At 34.5% G+C, this 20,106-nt stretch overlaps 1 protein-coding gene across 8 annotated transcripts in view; it reads left to right on the plus strand.

Annotated features, from left to right (window-relative positions):
• Positions 1–20,106, plus strand: part of TAFA5 (TAFA chemokine like family member 5) — a 507,380-nt gene that overhangs the window by 234,756 nt on the left and 252,518 nt on the right. The window lies entirely within an intron of this gene.

Consider the following 20,106-nt stretch of genomic DNA (forward strand, 5'->3'; position numbering starts at 1 on the left):
AAGAGTATTACTTACTAGTAGTATAGAGATTTCAATTACATTTTTTTAATTGGAAATTTTTCTTTTGTTTTAGCTTGGTATGCAGTTGAATATTAAGGGAATGGTGCTGTTATATTTTGCATCTGGTAATAGGATTAACAGTGAAATGGCATCCATTTTCCCTCTACTTTTTATTCCTTATAACATTAAAAGAAATGCTGCAAAAGAGCCTCAAGGGTCTTATGCCACTGGCAGGCTAATATGTGATATTTAATGCTGTTGAAGAAAACACTGATGCTGTAGTTGGAATATAGTATCTGAATATACCTCACATGTCCAGCATTCCTTCTATCTTTTAAATGATATTCTGTAAGGTTCACTGCAGATGCACTGGAAAATGCAGTGCGTGCAGCTGGAAAACTGCTCACATACAGAGAGATATGAAAATGTTTCACTTTGAAATCATTTTTTGAGACAAATGAAATTCTCTGTTACAGCTGTGTTAATAGTGGGACAATCTTCAAGATAGGTCTGCCTTGCAAGGCTTTTAGCAAGCATTCATATTTAAAATGAAATTGGAGACATATTGAAAACAGTGATGAAAAACTGTATGTTTTGATCTAGGCTCAGTTGACAAAAGTGAAAAAAAAATAAAAAAGTTGCTTATGTATAGAACTATAAGAAATTCATGGATTGCCTTTGAATACTGGCTGGTTTGAGTCCACAGATAAAAATATTGCTGAGAACACCCTACTGTTGCCTCAGAATTTGATTGTACCAGTGATTATCAAAGACAGCTCAAAGGAGATTTCAGAGCCTACCCACAAAGCTAAATATAGAACATCATGCACATTCTATTTTTGCATTTTCCTTTCACTGTTTTTAGTACTCTGTAAGACAGTTTCTTAGCTGTCTCTTTCGTAATATAATACTGTATCCAGTAATTCTTCTTTCCTGTTTTATTGTAAGATCATAAGATTTAATTGGTTAAGAAAGGAATGCTTTTACTGTGTCACTTATAGTTGTAACTTTAGGAAAAATACTTACTAGCAATAAAAATATTCAACTTACGTTTCTCATTTTAACACACCAAAATTCTAAGGAGATAAAAAGAGTTTTGTACCAGCTGATGGGAACGAAACATAATTTTCCTCAGCCAGTTTTGGCCTATGGTGAGATTGATTTGCTGTAACTTGGGTATCCAAAGTTAGTTGTTAGTAACTCCAGTTTTCCTTTATACCCAGTGGAAAACAAAAGGCACCTTCTCAGAGTAATTTATCTCACCCTAAGTACCTAAGATAAATCAGATAAATCGGAACTCTCTGGTACTCACTGTTTCTCTGTCATGGCTTAATAGACCTGTGAGTGTCTTAAGATGAATCATAGATAGCTGGAATGTGCATGCCAGTAAGAAGACAAGACTGCACCTCATCCTCCAATTACTATATTAGCTTATTTTCCGAGAATTTAAGGTTTGAGGTAATCTGATATTTTAAAATACTTTTTCCTTTTTTTTTATTTATTTTTTTAATAGAACTCATTAAGATTAAGTCTCTTTCAAATTCTGCTTTTGCTGTCAATCTGCTTGATCATAATTTTTTAAAAACAGAGAACTGAATGACAGGATCTGTAGTTAGAGGTGGTGTAATCAGGGAAGGTTCTTTATGTGGTACTCAACATTTCAAAAAATAAGTGGAAAGTTCATCAGTTGAAAAACAGAGCTTCCCCTTAACATTTGTATCTAAATACTGTAATTAATTATTTTTTAAACTGACAAAGAATCATATGAAAAATTTGAGGGAAGTTGTGGATTTCCTAGTGTTGGACACATAAGATTCAGTTGGACAGGGTGCTGGGCCATTTTGTCTAGACTGTGATTTTGCTTAGAAAAGTTGGACCAGATGATCCTTGAGGTCCCCTTCCAACCTGATATTCTGTGATTCTATAGCATAGTTCTAATAACATGATTCTTCATTATTTTGGGAAATGTTTATAGTTAAGATGTTGAGCCCTTTGCTAGGAATGATTACTTCAAGATCTGTATGACATGCTACTTTGCTTTCCTGGACACTGTTAGGGATGCTTTGTAATCAGAGCTCAGAAAGGTTGATGATACCTAGAACTGTATCAAACTCCCAGATTAAAATGAAGGGAAAAGTCAAGTCTGTGATCTGTAGGTTTTTGTCATGAATGAAGTTAAAAAAATAGTTTTACATACCATCAACACAATAAGTGACAATGTGAGCATTTTTTGTGTCTCTAATCTTGTACTTGAAAGTAAAACTGGCATCTAAATTGGCCATTGACTGACAAGTGTCCATCTGTAAATCTACCAGGTCTGTAGTTTAAAGCATATATAGTGACTTTTCATTTCTAGAATTAAATGTTTCAGACACAACTACTTAATGCTTTATTCTGAACATGACATGAAAGCAACATAAAATTATGTCTAAGAAAAGCTAGTTTTATCTCTGATATTAAGACAAATACAGCTGTTTTAGGAATGTAACAACTAACATAATTGCTGGTTTGTTTGTTTTTTGGGTTTTTTTGGGTTTTTTTACAATAAAGAATCCCATTTTCCCAAGAAAAAAAAAATAAATCATCTTCTTAACTTTCTTAAATATGATGTGGAATGTACTTTTGCAAATTTTCCTTTATTTATATTATACTTCATGTTAAGAATATAACTGCTATTTGAGATTCCATTTCTGCGATCTAAAAGAAAAAAAACTCAAAAAACTTGGTTCTTTTCATTTTATTCTTTATATAGCCTTGATTTTAATGACATTATTTTTAAAGTAAATGTAGCAGAATTAGACCTTAGACCTTTAATAATTAATGCAAAATCATTTGTGGAGCAAGCAGGCATAGTAAGTATGACCTCCTAACCTACTAACAAGGAATGTTAGCTAACAATTGTGTTACAGCTTCTAGCAGGAGAGTGGTTTGAAAATTCAGTACCAAGCTGGTAATTTTTACAACCTTAAAATGCATCATGTTGTACCTGGCTACCATTTGTTCATTGTTCAGTGGAGAGAATTACCTTAGAATATATTCAGTTATACAGTATATTTCCTGGAGGTGTGAAATGCAAGTGTCAATTCTTGCAGCAAAAGGAGTAAGTAATTTAAGGGCTCTTAAACCTCACAAACATTGTCTGAGATTGCACTTGTCAACATAACTCTTAGAGTAAGTCCTGAGTTGATTACCCAAGTCCACTCTGCTTTCCAGTGCTGCATCACCTAAGGTCTTTTCCTAAGAAAGGAAAGACTGTCACATAGATAGAACTGGAATTCATAGAAATGAAAATGCAGTGTTTAGGACTTGGTCTGAGCAGAGCATAAAGAACATTTTTCTTGAAATGTTTCCCTGTGATGGAGAGGATTGAATGACTTTGTATTTTTTTTCTAGCAGTCTTTAAGTATGGCAGATTGCTAATGTATTCTGAAAAAATGGCATCAATATTCACCCTGATTTAAAGCTTGATTTAGTGTTGATTGCTTCATTTCTACACCCACAGAGTCATGATGTATATTTGGTATGTTTGGTTGTGATGTAATTTTTATTCATGAATGTTGGTTCTGTGGTATTATGACAGTAGTTTGCCTGCACTTTTCATTATATTATTATTATTATTTATTACTAATGTTCCCTAGTCCCTTTTTTGAGATCAAATTCCATAGAAATTACCTCAGTTGCATTACTAAGATATTTTGTTTCAGCATAACATCTGGTTTATCACCAGAGTAATTTCCCTGTGTGTTGGTCAAGCTTTATCAGTTTTTAAGCTGGTGCCTGTGAGAGATGGGAAGATAGCAATTATTCTCTATTTTTGTACAGTACTTTTGCTAATTTAAACTTGTTTTAAAGCAAGCAAAAAAAGTCTTTGATAACAGTTTGTGTACAGATGCACCCATGATTTGTGTTCTTTCACAAAAATTGTGTATATCTGACAGTAAGATTTGTTATGCCAAAGTGTTTTATAAAGTACAAGTAGAGCATCCTGAGAAGTATGGAATAAACATTTGAATATTGAATAGATTCCAGTACTTCTGTCCAATACATGTTTATAGCTAAAAAATAAACTGCAATTTTCTCCAGAAAATAGAAACAGGTGATGAGAGAAGTAGTTTAATTGCTTGAGAAAATTAGGATGGCAGTTGTTAATTTGCTTACCTGAATTCTGTGATTAGAAGATTCTTATGCTCTGGATTTGGGGACTGGTTACTTTTATGTCCACTAGGTGCTATGAAAAATCCTAAGAGGTCAATCCTGATATCCAAAATTCTTAAATTTAGACTAGCTAGAACTCAGGTAACTTAATTCAAAGTGTTCAGACAATTTATGTTACAATTCAAACTGTGGGTTTTTTGTTGTTTATTTTACTTTTTAAAGTTTTAATAATATTTAATTGCTTTTCTAAGTATTGTAGCAATATTGTTTTCTATAGTATGTTAGTTGGTATAAGTTGTTCATACATTATGATTAACATGCTTTTCAGTTGACATTGATTGATTTTGTTTAACATAGAAACTGAGGATCTTCAAGGAAGCCACATTAGTTTCGATCAATAATTCCCTGCCCTTCTCATTATCTCCAGGAGTCTATGGGGAGGTGTAAGGGTCAGAACTGATCATTAATAGAATCCTAGGTCATGCACTTGAAACAAAACTGCTTAATACCTTGAGAGCTTCATCATTCTAAATTATCTTATACATACTGCAGGGCCAAAAAAAAAAAAAGGAGAACTATAATGATTTTCTGAAATGGGATTTTATGCTTTTATGTTAAGAATATTTAATATGTTTGTTATTGTAATATTTATTTCATCTTGGTTTTATTGCAGATATTTTCAAATGTTTCCTCACAGTAATTTTTATATATTTAAATTTCTTTCATTTAAGGTATGTCAATTTAAAATAAGCAAAACCAATAGGAAAAGCAGTATGGATCTTAAATTAAAAGGAGACCGAATAACACTACATAGACATTTTGCTGGACCAGAAACAGTGAATTGTATAGTATGGAAGATATAAGTCTAGGAGGAGAGTGGGACTGTTTGGTGATAAAAATGATCAGAGGGCTGGAACACCTGTTCTGGAAAGAAAGTCTGACAAAGTTCGGGTTGTTCATCTTGGAGAGGGCTCTGCTGAGATGTTATCATGGCCTTTCAATGTATAAAAGGGTCTTATAAGAAAGAGAAAAACTTTTTACCAAGCCCTTTAATGACAGGACAAAGACAATGGTTTTGAAGTAAAAGAGGGTATCTTTAGATTGGAAATAAGGCAGAAGTTTTTAAGATGAGGATGGTGAGACAGATGTGGTGGAACAAGTTGTTCCATGAGCAGTGGAGAAGTTGTGGATGTCTCATCCTCGGAAGTGTTCGAAGTCAAGTTGGAAGGGATTTTGAGCAACCTGATCTAGTGAAAGATGTCCATGCCCATGACAAGGCAGTTGATGATCTTTAAAGGTTCCTTCCAATTACTTTATGATTCTATTTGACCCTGGGCAAATAGTATTAATTACATAATGGTGTAGCAAACAATTGACTGTTCTGGTAGATAGTTATGAAGCTAAACAGGCTGGAGCTTGCCTTGCTCTTCTTCTTGAGAAAGAGCGACAATTACTTTAAATATTGGAGAATATTTTGCCGGTAATGAACATTTTGGAAAAATTATCCGAATAACATTCTGCTTGTTCTGTGTTTTTCCTTTCTTTATTTGCACGGAGAGCCCAGGTATCAAACATGCTGTCCATACCAACATTTCAGTTGCTGAATCACAAAAAAGTTTAGATATTTTTTATATTTTTGAAGATTCAGGTATACTAACCAGTCAAATTCATTGAGTGTCCAGTTTGTACAGAAGACCTTCTGTATAGGAGATATCTAGTACTTCTCAAAATTAAATCTAATTTTTAGATACTTGATATTACTACTGAGTAGATACTATTACATGAGAGGCCACATGATATAGTCAAGAAATGTGTATGTGATGGTTTAATATTTGCCTGGGAATATTCTGACAATGGTCATGAGTTTAATTTCCAAAGAATAAATTAGTCTTTTTTATCCTCAGGGCTTTTAAACGATCCTAGAATAGTTAACCAGGCGTCATTTTTAATGCTTCATGTGCTGGTAGGATGCAATAATGCAATGCAATATTAGAATATCTTTTAAAGAAATAATATTTTGGTCAATGCTTATATACCCTTATTTAAGCAATAACCCTTATAAGGTTTAGTATAACTTCTTGAGCTTCTATAGTCTTTTAGTGATTGTTTCTTATGATGTATCTGAAGTGTTCCAAACACTGTATATGCTCATTTATAAAATGACCATTGGGTACTCATCTTAATCTGTACTTTAGAATATTAATGATTTCTATTTATTCCTACCTAGAAATAATTTAAAAATAATTTATTTTTTTTTAAATAAATGGTAAGGAAGGATAGCAGCCATGCATTTGCATCACCATATGTATAAAACGTATTTTTCAATATGACTTAAAGAAAATTCTTTTCTTCCTTTCCTCACCCTAACTTCCACATATACAGTCATAAATGCAGCTGTAACTACAGATGCACTGGAGCATGTACAACATTTTATATTCTTTCAGCTGCCTCTAGACAATTCAATCTGAAGTGCAGATTTTCGTAGTTACTGACAATGGAAGTAAAACTATTCTGTTACTCGTGGGCTTCCCACTCCTATGCATGGTACAGGCACGTTGTGATAATTTCCACCTTGTGAATCACCTTTCATTTAGAAATGCCTAGAAGGTTGAGTTTCACTCAGTTGCTTTGCTTCCTGCTCCAAACTAAGGACAACATATGACATTCCAAAAGAAGATGAGTGATATTCTTATCTAAATAATATCACAAACTTAGTAAAATCTTACAAACATATTCATGTAGAAAAAAATTGTTCTCTTTGATAATGAATATCAAGTCTCAGTCAGAGATTGAAGTGTTGCTGGGGAAGAAATATCACTGTTCAATCCCAAGACAGAAGTTGAGCGATATAAAAGGGAACATATCAGTAGCTGCACCATCAGTGGCAACACAGATGTGTCTATAAGAAATACGGGGAGATAAGTTAGGTTTCCTCTCCTGACTGAATCCACAAAAGGAATAGCTAAAGACATGGCAAAAAAGCAAGGAACCACTGAAAAAGAAAGCCAAAACCCTGCTTAGGAAAGTAGCACACTGATAACTACCCCAAGAGAATATTTTAATGAAGATAGTTAAGGGCTTCACTATGTTATGAAGTATTTGGTACTTAAACTCAAACAACTGAGGCCCCACCTCAAGTACTGTGACAGATTTGGGTGCCTCAATATAAGAAGGACATCAGACTATTAGAGCATGTCCAGGGAAGAGTGACCAGGATGATGAAAGGTCTTGAGGACAAGACTTCAGAGAAGTAACTGGAGTCACTTTGTTGTTCAGATTGCAGAAGGCTGAGGGCCGACTTTGTCAAGTCTACAACTTCTTAAGGTGGGCAGAAGAGGGGGAGATCCCGATCTCCTTTCTCTGGTGACTGGTGTTAGGACACAAGGAAATTAAATGAAACAGCATCAGGGGAAGGTCAGAGTGGACATTTGGAAAAGGTTTTTCACTGAGAGGGTGGTCAGGAAATGAAGCTGATGGTAAATGGTCATGCCATGAAGCCGGTCAGACTTCAAGGAGGATCTGGGCGACAGTCATGATCATATGGTTTTCTCTTAGTTAGTCCTATGAGGGGCAGGGAGTTGGACTTGATCTTTACTGGTGCCTTCCAATTTGAGATATTGAATGATTGTATGATTCTATGATTGGATCTGGCTGGATTTTGTATAATGCTAGTCTTTTCCGCAGAACAATTGTTCAGGAATCAAGTAGTAGAGGGTGAATACTAATCACTGCTTGAAAGTCAGGTTTATGGGTTCTCAGGCTGAGTACTTTTTTTTTTTTTAAGGGATCAACTGCTTCCAAATGGCGAGTAGACCTATTGATCTCCCTTCATGAGCTAAGAATGTTTATGGAGTAACGAATCAGAGGTGGAGAAGAATAAGGTTTAAATAGTTATGGCACAAATAGGCAGATTAGTTTTTACAAGCTTCCGAAGGATTATACGCCACAGATTGAGAGGAAACGCTTTGGATATATAAGGGATGTAGTGCCAGGGCAAGAGGGAATAAAATGTAATTGAAGATAAAATACTTCTCTAAGCCTTGTACCTATAACAAAGTCACCAAACTCAAAATACTTTTCACTCATAAGCATCCTCCTTTGAGGTTAAACCTGGCATCAATATACTATTTTGGGTTAAGAGATGGCTGTCATTCTAAATGATAGGGCAGGGAAATATTTAGGAAAGCAGAATTATTTATGTGATTTGGAAGGTGGCCAGAAGCCAGGGGTTAACACTGATACTGTGCAGAGAGTGCTGAGAGAACTTTAATTGCCTCTAATGCTTAGCGCCTTGCTTTCACATTTCATCTGAAAGACAACACCTTCATCCTCCTGGTGTTTCATTGGACACATTAGTTCATCAATGCTAACAGCTTTGTTTCCCTTACTTCCTTGACATTCCTACGCAGTCACCCATGTAGTCTAATCCTCTTTTGTCTGTGTGCTCTGATGGCAGTTTCAGTACAGAAAAATGGTTGGAGATTATGTGACATTAGATTGTGGAACAATTTTCTGAGGAAGTGACTAGAAGCCTAATTACTACAGACATTTTAAATTGAGCTGGACAAAATACTGGAGAACATATTATGCATTAGCATAAGCATGCTCTGAATCACTGGGGAGAGTTTTCTGTGCTTGATATCTTGTGGCAGAGCACTATCAACAACCACAACAGTCTGATTGCAGTCTGATTCGTTACCTAACTTCAGGCAATAGGTCAACGTGACATTCCTAAATTCAGGAGTTTGGTCAGGAGTTTGGTCACTGTAAATTCCCTGTGCAGAGAATGGGCATATCAGAGACCACATAGCGTAAATATTGGAATCACTTCTGAAAGCTTTTTCTTTCTCTCTTATGGGATTAAAGAGAACATAGGATGTCTAGCAGAGTAGGTTTTCTGCTTGAATTTAATGTGTATAAACATTTCAGGCCATCAGCTGCTCAGATTGCCTTCTGGAAAAGCCACTGTCTTCACTGATTAGAGGCAGTTTAAGGAAAAAATGTAACATGTTTATATTACCCCTTCTGGTTGTCATCCTACCTTCCAGTTATCCCCAGAAGAATGGGAAAAGAGAAACTTTCGAAACTATTCATGTGTGAAGGTGGGTTTCTGTCAGGGCAACAGTGAGTCCAAGAGAATATAGGAAGATGAACCTTTGTAAATACCCCTGCCATCAATGGGTGAGATAAAACTATAGCTAAATTACATTTCTGGCACTATGTGAAAGCAGCATGGTCAAGGAATATTCCCCCTCCACCAATAATCTCGTTGAGCACAGAGAACTATAAACAAAAAAAAATGTTTAATGAAATTGAATCAAGAAAGATTATAACATGGTTAGACATGGCATTTTAAAGCTATGTACCACTTTATTTTTAACTAACCTTAGGTTTAATATCTGTGATGATAGATGACATGTCAGAAGAGTCCTAGAAAATGTTAAAATTTATTGCTAAATTAGTGACCATATTAATAGCACTACTACACCCAGCACCTGGACCAGAGTAGTTAATGATAGGCATTTTAGTATGTCTCTTTCAGAACAGTCTGCACAGGGCCGATTCAGAGAAAATAGCCTTTTGGAAGACAGAATCTTAGGAAGCTGCCTATTTATGGTGATTTAGAGTATCTGTGTTTTCTTTGGGGTTATAGGTTGAGGTCATATTGCAGGAAGAACAACTATTTGTGTCATAAAAAATGGCATTTTTCACATCATAAATAAACTTTAATATGTCTGTATTTTTTATTTCTCTGACTTCTTTTGCTTATGTTTTACTGTTGTGTTATTTTTACAATATCCTAGGCATGCAAGGTACTTCGGAAGCCTGTTTCATACAGTCCTAGACTAAAAGCACTTGCAGTCTAATGGTACACCAAATCATTGTTTGTTCAGAATACAAGGAAATAAGGATATGTAGCTGGTTCTTTTTGTTAATTATCCAGATTCTGAGGAGTAGGATAAGGAGGAAAGCCGTCCAAACTTCTCTGTACTCTCAGAAGAGGTAGACGTGGAATTTCCATGCAATTGTTCCAGAGTACATCTTTGAGAGTTTCAGTGGTTCCTCTAACATCCTTCCTAGAAGGCCATACACAGAGGACCTCTACCCTTACTCATCCCCTTTGAGAGGGCAAGGTTCAGCCCCAATTGAATATGAAGGAAGATGTCACAAAGGAGAAATAAATTCTTTTTTAGGGTATAAAAAAAATAAATTACGTGTTTCAGAAAAAGAATAGAACTGATTTGGAGTTTGATTTTTTTAAGGAGGGAAAAGTCTACAAATTGTTTTTTTCTTCAGTTGTCATAGGATATTTTGATGCACTGGCTAGCACTAGCAGAATAACAATAGCCAATGGAAAAAAACCCACTGTTTTTCTATTCAATTATATTTTGTAACAGTTCTACAAAATTGGAAGACTCAGTCCTGCTGACCTTGAGAATAATCAGCTTTTATACATATATATTATAAATATATATATATATATATATATATATATATAAATCTTACTATCGGGGGTATATGTAATACAAATGAAAAGAATTTAAGAACAGGCATTCTTTGGTAGGATAGGAGTCTTCTGCACAAAGCAGCAAGCATGTTTTAAACTTCAGACTTCAACTTTGCGTGCACTACTGAATTTTTAATTTTCCTAAGCATAAAACATTGAGGGCTTGCTAAGAATATTTAGCAGCTTTTTAGAAGTAAGTGGTTAACTTAGACTCAGTATTTGCATTCTTCCTTTAACAGCCTTAGTTCAGAATTTCGGTGTAAGTTTTGGAAGTCTAATCATTATATACAAATATAAAACCAAGGGAAATGCCAGCCTTGGAACATGGAAAGGGAGGCTGGAGCACTGAGTGTAGGTCCAGCATAGCCCTACCCAAAATGGATGTGAACCAGATTCGATGTCATCTGCTTCCATACACTGACACGTCCTCTTTCTGTTTGACTGTGTCTTTATGTGGGGGTGATAGCTGATGGGGTCCCTCTAGAAGGTCCTGTTGCCTGCCTGAGGAACATCAGCAATTTGTTCCCAGCTGGAGTTTAAGCTTCCTTTGTAAGACTAATCATGCTTCCCACAAAGTGGTTGGAACTCAATTTTAATGTGATCCAACTTTGTGAAACTGGATTAGGAACACACCATGTTTTAGCTAATAGTATCAAGGTTTTCTCTGCGCATTTCACCTTGAAGAAGTTGAAAAAATCTCTCACAGATATCTGCTTGTCTCTTTTAATCTTTCTCTATAGGCTCTACCTGAATTTTTATTTTCAACTACTGGCAGACTGGTTAATAATATCAGCAACTGTCTGTTGAAGTGGTGGGCAGCTGGCAGGTAAACTGCCAAAGCATACTAGCCTGACAGTCTTGGGGCAGGAAGAGATATGGTTTTAGGATAGTTGGGTAGGTCTTCACTGTTAGAAAATACTGCTAGACCTTTAGTACCAGATTTTCTGAAGACTGTTTACACAAATTAAGTGGGTTTTAGAATTTTGCATTTGCAACACATCAGAAGTGGAAGTCTTGGTCTGTATGATATTGTAAGTACCTGACCTTTGTTCGTTTTTATCCACATCAGACTTTAATTATTTTGTGATTTCACTATCCTACACTAAAAAGTGCTGAGTTAGCATTGTCTTCCTTTACCAGTGATATGAACTGCATTAGCTGTGTTTCTTGGCAGCATCAAGTACTGATCTAGCACATTTTGGGGTATTCTGATAGGCAACATATAGTTCAGCTAATTTTGAACCTCTTTGCACAGTTTAGAACCCTTTGGTTTTATGTATTTGGAAACAAAATGTATATGTTGAGTATCATGCTGCCTTCAGTTCTGTAGGTACTGTATACAGCATGATATTTTATTTTGTGATAACTGTATGCTGGTTTTCATATTTATGTCTATATTGTGTATAGTAAATATAAAATCCTTTCATATGTCTATTATTATGTGGCACTGGAATGAATAAATTAGGAGCTGAAAGGCCAAAACACAGAAATCTTCCCCAACAATTAGTACTTCTGCTCAAAAATTACTTTGCTGGTCGAGGATGACTTTGCAGGTAAAAAAGCCCCAGTGTACAAAGTAACCTAGCAATTGTAATTGTCCTAAGCTGTTAATTATACCCATGAGAGTAGTTTCCGGGACAAGCCAGAGGACTCAAGTCAGGTTTAAACCAGTGTAAGAGGCCATCCATCTATTACAATGGCTAAACTAATTTATTATGAATTAAGTGGTGCCAGTTCTTTGTGTAGGAAATTCTAAAATGACATTGTGTCCAGTGTGCAAACAAAGATTATGGAAAGGTTTCTGTACTTGAAATAGTTTTTGCTTCTCTTTCAGATGTTGATGACTATATCTGGAACATGAGGATGAGTCTAGATCCTATTATGGAATTAAAAAAAAGCCTACCCAGACAGAGAGACATGATTCCTATCTTGATATTCTTATAATTTAAGGTTCACATACTTTAACCTCTTTGTCAAATTAAGAATGCTATTGAAGCTAATGAACCTCTTTCCTTGAATTTGAATTTACTGGATCAGTACTCTTTTGGATAGCTAGATGTAATAATAAAGTGATGGGATCAATGCAGTGACAAGCTTCCCGTAAGAAAGAAGTTTGAAGGAGAGGTTCAGATTCATGCAAAAATAATTTCAATTTTCAAGTTCTTTCCATTAATGGTTTCCATTTTTTTAAGTTTTTACATTACAATTTCTTTACATAGAGTACTTTTCCCTGTAATTTACTAATAATCAACTGCAAGCCTTTATTTGGAATAGAGAGTTTTAAATGAAAAACATGAATGTGTATACACACCTATGATATCTTGGATCACTTCTGGATCTACAGGTCTGGATTAATTTGGATGAAAAACGTAAAACAAAATCAGAAAATAATGCTCTTTCTACAGTGGGATTAATGAAACTCTGTTTCCTCTAGGGACGTGACCTTCCACTCTGTATCCCTGCCACAGTAATACCAGATCCCCACCCACACTTCTTACTCTTCCGAGTTCACAGTAGCCTGTTTCTGAAGTCATATTTCTGAAGTCATATTTCATTTGGATAAGTTATTTCTTTTTCTCTCGTCGTGGGTATTTCTGTGTGTTCTGGAACTGAAGCTGGCTCACGAAATCCTTAACTTTTCGGGATTTTTATACAGATATGCCTTTCATGGAGTAGTTTAGGCCTTGTAATACTACGGACTGAGACACATGGAGTAGGTTTGGGCATACAGGTGAAATGCACTGCTCATGGGAGATGCTGCAAGTGACATTTGTAATCTGCTGGTTCATGTAAAACAAAGTTCCATAAAATTAGCACATAAATAGAAATAAGCACATAGAAAGACTCAAGGTAACTTTACAAAGGTGAATACCTTGATTTAATTATACAGACTGGCTGTTTACAAGCTTTCAAAGATGCATTTCCAACTCTGCTTTTAACTTGAAAAAAATATGCCTTGAACTTCCTGGTTTAGAAAAAAGGTGATAGTCTTCTTTGCACTGTGTTGCTGAATCAGCCTATAGACATCTGGGTGCACAGTTTTCTCTGAGCATGTCTGTAGGTCAGATTAAATATTTGGGATGTGGCTTCTGCTTCATCCTTAGCTTTGCATGGAGTGTCAAGGCAGAAACGTTTTGATTCTGTCTCATATGAAGATGTAGATGAAAATATCTCTTTTGGTTCTCATGATAAGGAGAACCTGAAATAATATTTCTGAATTAGTTCATGTTTTAGGCAAAAAAAAAAAAAAAAGAAGAAAATGCATGACATAAAAATATATTTTAATTTACTTGCTGTCAGGATTGAAAAAGATTGCACAACATTCTAAAATTTTCTTATTCCGTTTTGATTGAAGTGAAAATAATAGTTCAGACTGCTTCTCATTTTGGATTGGATTTTTTCTGTACTCTGGAATTTTTTGCTTTTACTTTGGAGTGTTAACATAAGGTATTGGTTTTGTTGTTTGTTTTTTTTTTTCTCTCTTTCTATATGTTTATTGAAATAATGTAAAATAGCATTTCTGGGCCTTTGACCTTTGAATTCATATCATAATATGATGAGATTTAAAGGTGTAACATCCTGTTAATGTACTCTTGCTAGCTTCAATTTTCAACCTAATTTTTGAGTATTTTTAAAAATTATGGAATTCACTGAAATGTTAGTTTACAGAATATTTAAGATTGAAATGTTCAATTAAGAATATTGCACCTACATATTATATTTTCCACAGAGAAGTTGTTGGTTCTTATTTTTGTTTTCCCATAGCATAAAATGTACTGACAAAGAATTAAGTTCTTTGAGCCTAAATGAAAAATTACAGAAAAGTTGTGTATGATAGTACAATATGCACAGGATATCTATTATGAAAATTCATCAGGGTAGACATATACACATGATAAGCAGAAAGAAAAAAATAAGGTAAAGATTGAAATTACAGCAGTATAAATATATAAATTGTTTGTGATGTCTGTGAAAGTGAGGTTTAAGAAAATTATGATAACATTAGTAAGGTAAATGTTGCTCAAATATGTAAAAAAAAATTAGATTGTTATTGTTATTAGCACACTTTTTTAACATTAAAATTAAGACATTTATTTTTTCTCTTCCTCAACTGTACCTTTATGATGTAAAGCTGAATCCACTTGATTGGTTTGTAAGAGATTTTACCAATTAAAAAAAAGTAGTTATTCATGAGATTGGGAATGGGAATAATCCTTTCCCTTTCTTTTTCCAATCCCTCACTTGCCCTTATTTGAACAGAAAAAGCTTCAGCAGAAGATTTCTACGAAGTTATTTGTGTCCCAGATTTGTTGACTCTAAATACTGTATGATATCAGCTAGAAAATGGGTCCTGGTGTTCAGCAATCTGTATCCTTGATAGCCATCTGTGTCCATAATACTTTCATTAATAGGATGTACTATCATCATACCAGAATTTCATTTTACTGCAGAGGCAGAGCGGCTGAGTAAGCAGAGATAACTAGTAGCTTATAAGAGTTGCATTAAGAACAGTCGTAGACATTTGGAGCAAAATAAGGCATAACTACCTTTGAAGGCCTTTCCTGTTTTCTGTAATATTATCAGTAGCAACTGAAACCAAATTTTGGTGGTTTTTTTTAATATATTTTATAAGGATTCCTTATCTCTCAAAGTATTTAATCACTGATTTCAGTAGGACAGTACTGCTATCTGTTTCAGATGTAGATTGCATAGTTACCATTTTCTGGTAGACATTCAATAGTACAGTTGCAGATGTAATCGTAAATAAGGATCTTTTCTGAAAATGAAGTGCTGCTGTTGACTACATCTGTATCAGTACTTCATCAACATAAGAAGAAAATAGCACTTTCCATACACTTACCAAAAAAAAAAAAAAAGTTCGGTCTGAGAGATCGTTCCATAACCTATTTACACTGTTTTTCATAAATGCATGTTAGGAAGAATAATGATATGTTCATAATTTAGTCTATCATTGTTATGTTCTTCCATCACCAAAAGTGTGTCACATCCTGTATAGCAAAATGAAACTGGGTTCAGGTCAAAGACTTTGACTTCTTATGTGAGTCAAAATTACTAAGGTTAGAAAAAAAAAATTATACATTTATAAAAGCTGATTGGCAAGATTCTTATTGTTGATCATGTGGTGGTTCACGAGGATAATCATAGTCCTTATTATGCTGAACACTGTAGAAACTCAAAATAATAGTTAATCCTCTTCCTGAAGAGTTTAATAAAAATAAGATGGGAAAAGGGCCAGAACTTACCAGAGAAAATATGAAACCAAATATTTTTGTTCCAATTCTGTTAATTCTGTGGGGTTGTAAAGGAATTAGGTTGTACTGAGAGATCGTAGAGCCAGATAACAACAATTTGTGGTGGAGATTCTGAAGGGAAGAGGTGTGAAGGGGATACAATCATGGAAAAGACCCTGGGAAGTGTGGGTATGAGACAAACATACATAAAAGAAGGAAATATGAAGGCCCAGAGCAGGTCAACACAAAACAAAGGAAATACTATTTTAACATTAACATTTTAACAACATTTTTGAGTGTCTGAAGATCTTTTGTTTTGCTGTTCATATATCTACGTATGTGGTGTTTTCATGATGTTTACTTTTTGGGGGTTTTTATAGGTTTGGATTTGGATTTTTTTTTAGTAATGTTATTGGATGCTGGACTACTGGACTTCTATAAAAAGAAGCAGGAGTATAGAAGAAAGAAGGAAGACATAGAGGGACATAGAGAATGAAGAGAGGGTGGAGTCAAGGACAAGAAGCTAAACACTGTGGCCTGGTTAAGTAAAATTAGAGGTGGCTAATGAGGTGAATCAAAAGGCAATACAGAGGAACTGAATAATTGCAGTGGTAATAGGATGCCTTTCCAGGAGAGTAAAAGCTGTAATTAGCTCAGAATCTAGCTGAAATAGAAAGAACAGGTATAGATTCAACTGAAGATAGAAACAGAAGCCCATTTTGTTCTTATATTTGTGATGGATGGTAGAACCTGAACTAGGAAGGTGAAACAGAAGAAGTCAATATTACTATATGTCTCTGAATATATCCTTACTTTTGCTTTCCACAGAGCTGTTTTGAAATTTTTTAATGTAAGAAAAATAGTGTTTCTTTTTACCCATAATGCATGCCTCAATCAACTGGATTATTTAATCTCCTAAAAGAAGACATTAGTGAACTAGTTAAGTTAGTCATGTTGCTGGAGCTCCAGAGTTTCCTCATTTCTGACCATCTCTTGTAGAAGTCAGTTCTCCAATCTTCAACACTTTTCTGACACACCCATTAATAGATATTCATCAATTATTCATCCTCTTATGAAAAGAACTTGGAAATACTACCAGTTGTCTAAAACATAAGATAAATATGCCTGCTAACCAGAGTCCCTTGACATCCAATTAGTACAGGGCTTCTATTTACATTATTTTTCTCCTTGTGTTTCGGTGACAAAGAGTTTTCAAAATTTTGGTTGGGAAACCTTACAGCAAGTAACTGTTGTGCAGAGGTTTCTTCAGCTACTTCTTTCTCCTGTTTGTCTTGGGTAGACTGTTCTGACCAGACTGTCCTTCATCTTTTGTTGCCAAGTACTTAAGAGATAAAAATATTTCTAATAATAATTTGAATTAAAATATGAATAAATCTGTTCCTCACTGCTTGGGTAGTAGGACAAGAATGGTGTAGATAATGTTTTCATAGAAATACATCTTCTTGACCCTCTTTTATCCCCTGTTTATGCTTTATATATATATGTATAATTTTTTGGTTTAAAAAATTATACTGAGCTTCATGAAACAAGGTGACTGGACAGAGTGTTTAGGGTGAAGAAGACTGAAGTATGCTTAATTTCAGGATGGGAAAAATAGAAAATCTGATACTAGATAACTCATATGGAGAGACAGGTAATTTAATAGAAAATTATATGCAGTTTTGTCATAATGAGAGAGGAGTAACATCTCACATCTGCTTCAGAGTGTTTTGCTTGCTGATGACTCTAGAATAGTTAATCAAATACTAAAATCCATTATTGCACATCCTTCTGCCCCTGTCATAATACTAGTGATCTTGTCAGGAGTTTACAACTAAACTCACAAGTCTTGCCAGTGATCAGTGAAGGGTGTGATGTGTCCAGTAAGGGTCATATTATACTGGCTTACAAGGCAAAGTTAGAAGATGACAGCACTCTGTAGTCCATTATCCTATTGTACTGGAGGGAAGAAGGCCAAAGAGGACAGCAAGAATTTAGCAGTACTCCCTTAACACTGGTAGTCTCGAACATCTTACTGGTGAAGAGACTACATGTTCCATCCTCTGCTGGGCCTTCATAAAGTCTTCAGCCAATTGGTTGTCTCTTCAGTCTTCAAAGTTTGTTGTGTCAGGAAATTTTATAATAAGTCCTTAGTTCTTTTCTTGTGTGTTGTTGTAAGCAGTGGTTCACTTTTCCTGTGGTGCTCCTAATTGTGTATGTGCACATATATATATATATTTATTTATATATGTCCTCATCAGGTGTTCCAGTGATTTGACCCTATTTTTGCCTTTCTTTGAACCTTTCTAGTTCAACTGCATCTTTTCAGTTGACAGCTACCAAGTGCTAGCCTGATGTTTCCTTTGAAACATTTCTAGTTTGATTCCCAGATCTCTCTCTGAGATGATAATAGTTAATTTAGAGTACATTCCTGTTTATCTGTAGCTAAGGCTAGGGGTTTTTTTTCCATGTGCATTACTTTGTTTTTGTTGACATTGCATTTCAGCTACCAGTTTATCATCTGATTTCACAGCACTATAAGATGTCTTCGTAGCTTTCACAGTTTTCTTTCTACCACTCAGAATAATATATTGACATCAGCATATGCATTTCACAGTTCCAGCTCAGTAAAAGCTGCAACATCACAGTTTCCTGGTTTTGGACATTCTTATTGCTGTTCTTCTCTATTTTGTGCTGTTTATTATGACACTTAACATTAAAGAAGCTTTACAGTTGTGCTTTTTTCTTAGTGTAAGAAAGACTATTAGACTTCAGGTTATCCTTGGCTTTTTAAATTTACTTCTTCTGATCTCCATGGCCCTTGGTAGGGCGGGGATGCAAAAAGCAGAGAGAACATGAGAACATACCTATGATAAGTTAGTTCATTTGACATAAATAAATAATATCACCCCATGTTGTTTGAAAAGGGGCGTTTCTGAGATGAGTGGGAATTGTTGTCAGTATATCAGCCTTGAAGCTTCAGAATGAGGTGTTTTTGCTAGTCTAGTGTCAGTAGTCAATTGCTGTTGGAAAATTTCTCTTTAGTGTATTGACTTTTCTGACCAACATTTAACCTGATTGCTTTCCACGTTATGGGTTGTTTTTTTTTTTTCATTTTTCCTTGTCATTTTTTTCTGTAATGAAAGTATTAATTTACAGCAAGCTGAAAACTTGTTATGACTATCGAGTGGTTGGAAATGTAGTTGAGGCTGCCTATAACATATAGTATTAGTTCATGCAAATTCACACAAAAAAATATGCACTACTTGTTTACAAGAATTCTTAACCCTTAATAAAAGTTTTATACTTGGCAATTTGTTAGTTGTAATATCAGCCCTAGCTCAGAATCTTAGAAGTCAAGATTGTTTCTTTTCTATTAAATGTTAAATCAAAATATACTAAAACAGTAGGATATTTTACTATCACCAAAGTTATAAATAATCTTACAATCTATTAAATGCCTTTGTAAAATAATTGACTGTAAATCTGAGCTTCTAGTCAAAATTACTTCTGACCTCATATCTCTGATATGCATGTTGTCATGTTTGAAACAAGCCGCTGAGAATGAAGAGTTGTTCTGTCACCTTATTTACTTGGGGTTTTGTGTGTGACATGTTAAAACAACACTCTGGAGATCACCTGTACAGAAAATAAACAGTTTTTTGGATTAGTCAGACATTAAAACATGTTCTGGGATAAGAGAAGAAAGGTTAAGTTTGGGAATTCATATTCTTAAAAAATTGTCCTTTCTTGGCATTCTAAAACTTATTTTGTTTTATTGTTAATTATTCTTTTGTATTTTTTTAAATCTAGATTATACTTTTTTAACATCTGTATTGTAGAAGAATATTCTTTTAATTCTATTAGCATAAAATGCAAGTTTCATAGATGCATTATAGGTATTTCATTCTTCATTAGTAATGGCTTTTTGCACTCCTTTTCCAGATTTTTAGATGCTAAGTGCTTTTATGTTCATTACTGAATTAGTGTTAGAACAAGTTGGTTTAGTTTTGTTTGACGCTTTGAAAGACAATATGAAACCTATTACCTTTGAGGTATATTCATTCACTCCTGCTGATTAGTAAAATTGATAGTATTTTAAATTGTAATTTAATTAGATCTATCAAATAATTCAAACAGGAAATTAGTTCATATGTATGCAATTAATGTACTTGAATGTCAGGCTCATTA

This window comes from Chiroxiphia lanceolata, chromosome 5 (assembly GCF_009829145.1).
Source record: "Chiroxiphia lanceolata isolate bChiLan1 chromosome 5, bChiLan1.pri, whole genome shotgun sequence".
Classification (NCBI taxonomy): domain Eukaryota; kingdom Metazoa; phylum Chordata; class Aves; order Passeriformes; family Pipridae; genus Chiroxiphia; species Chiroxiphia lanceolata.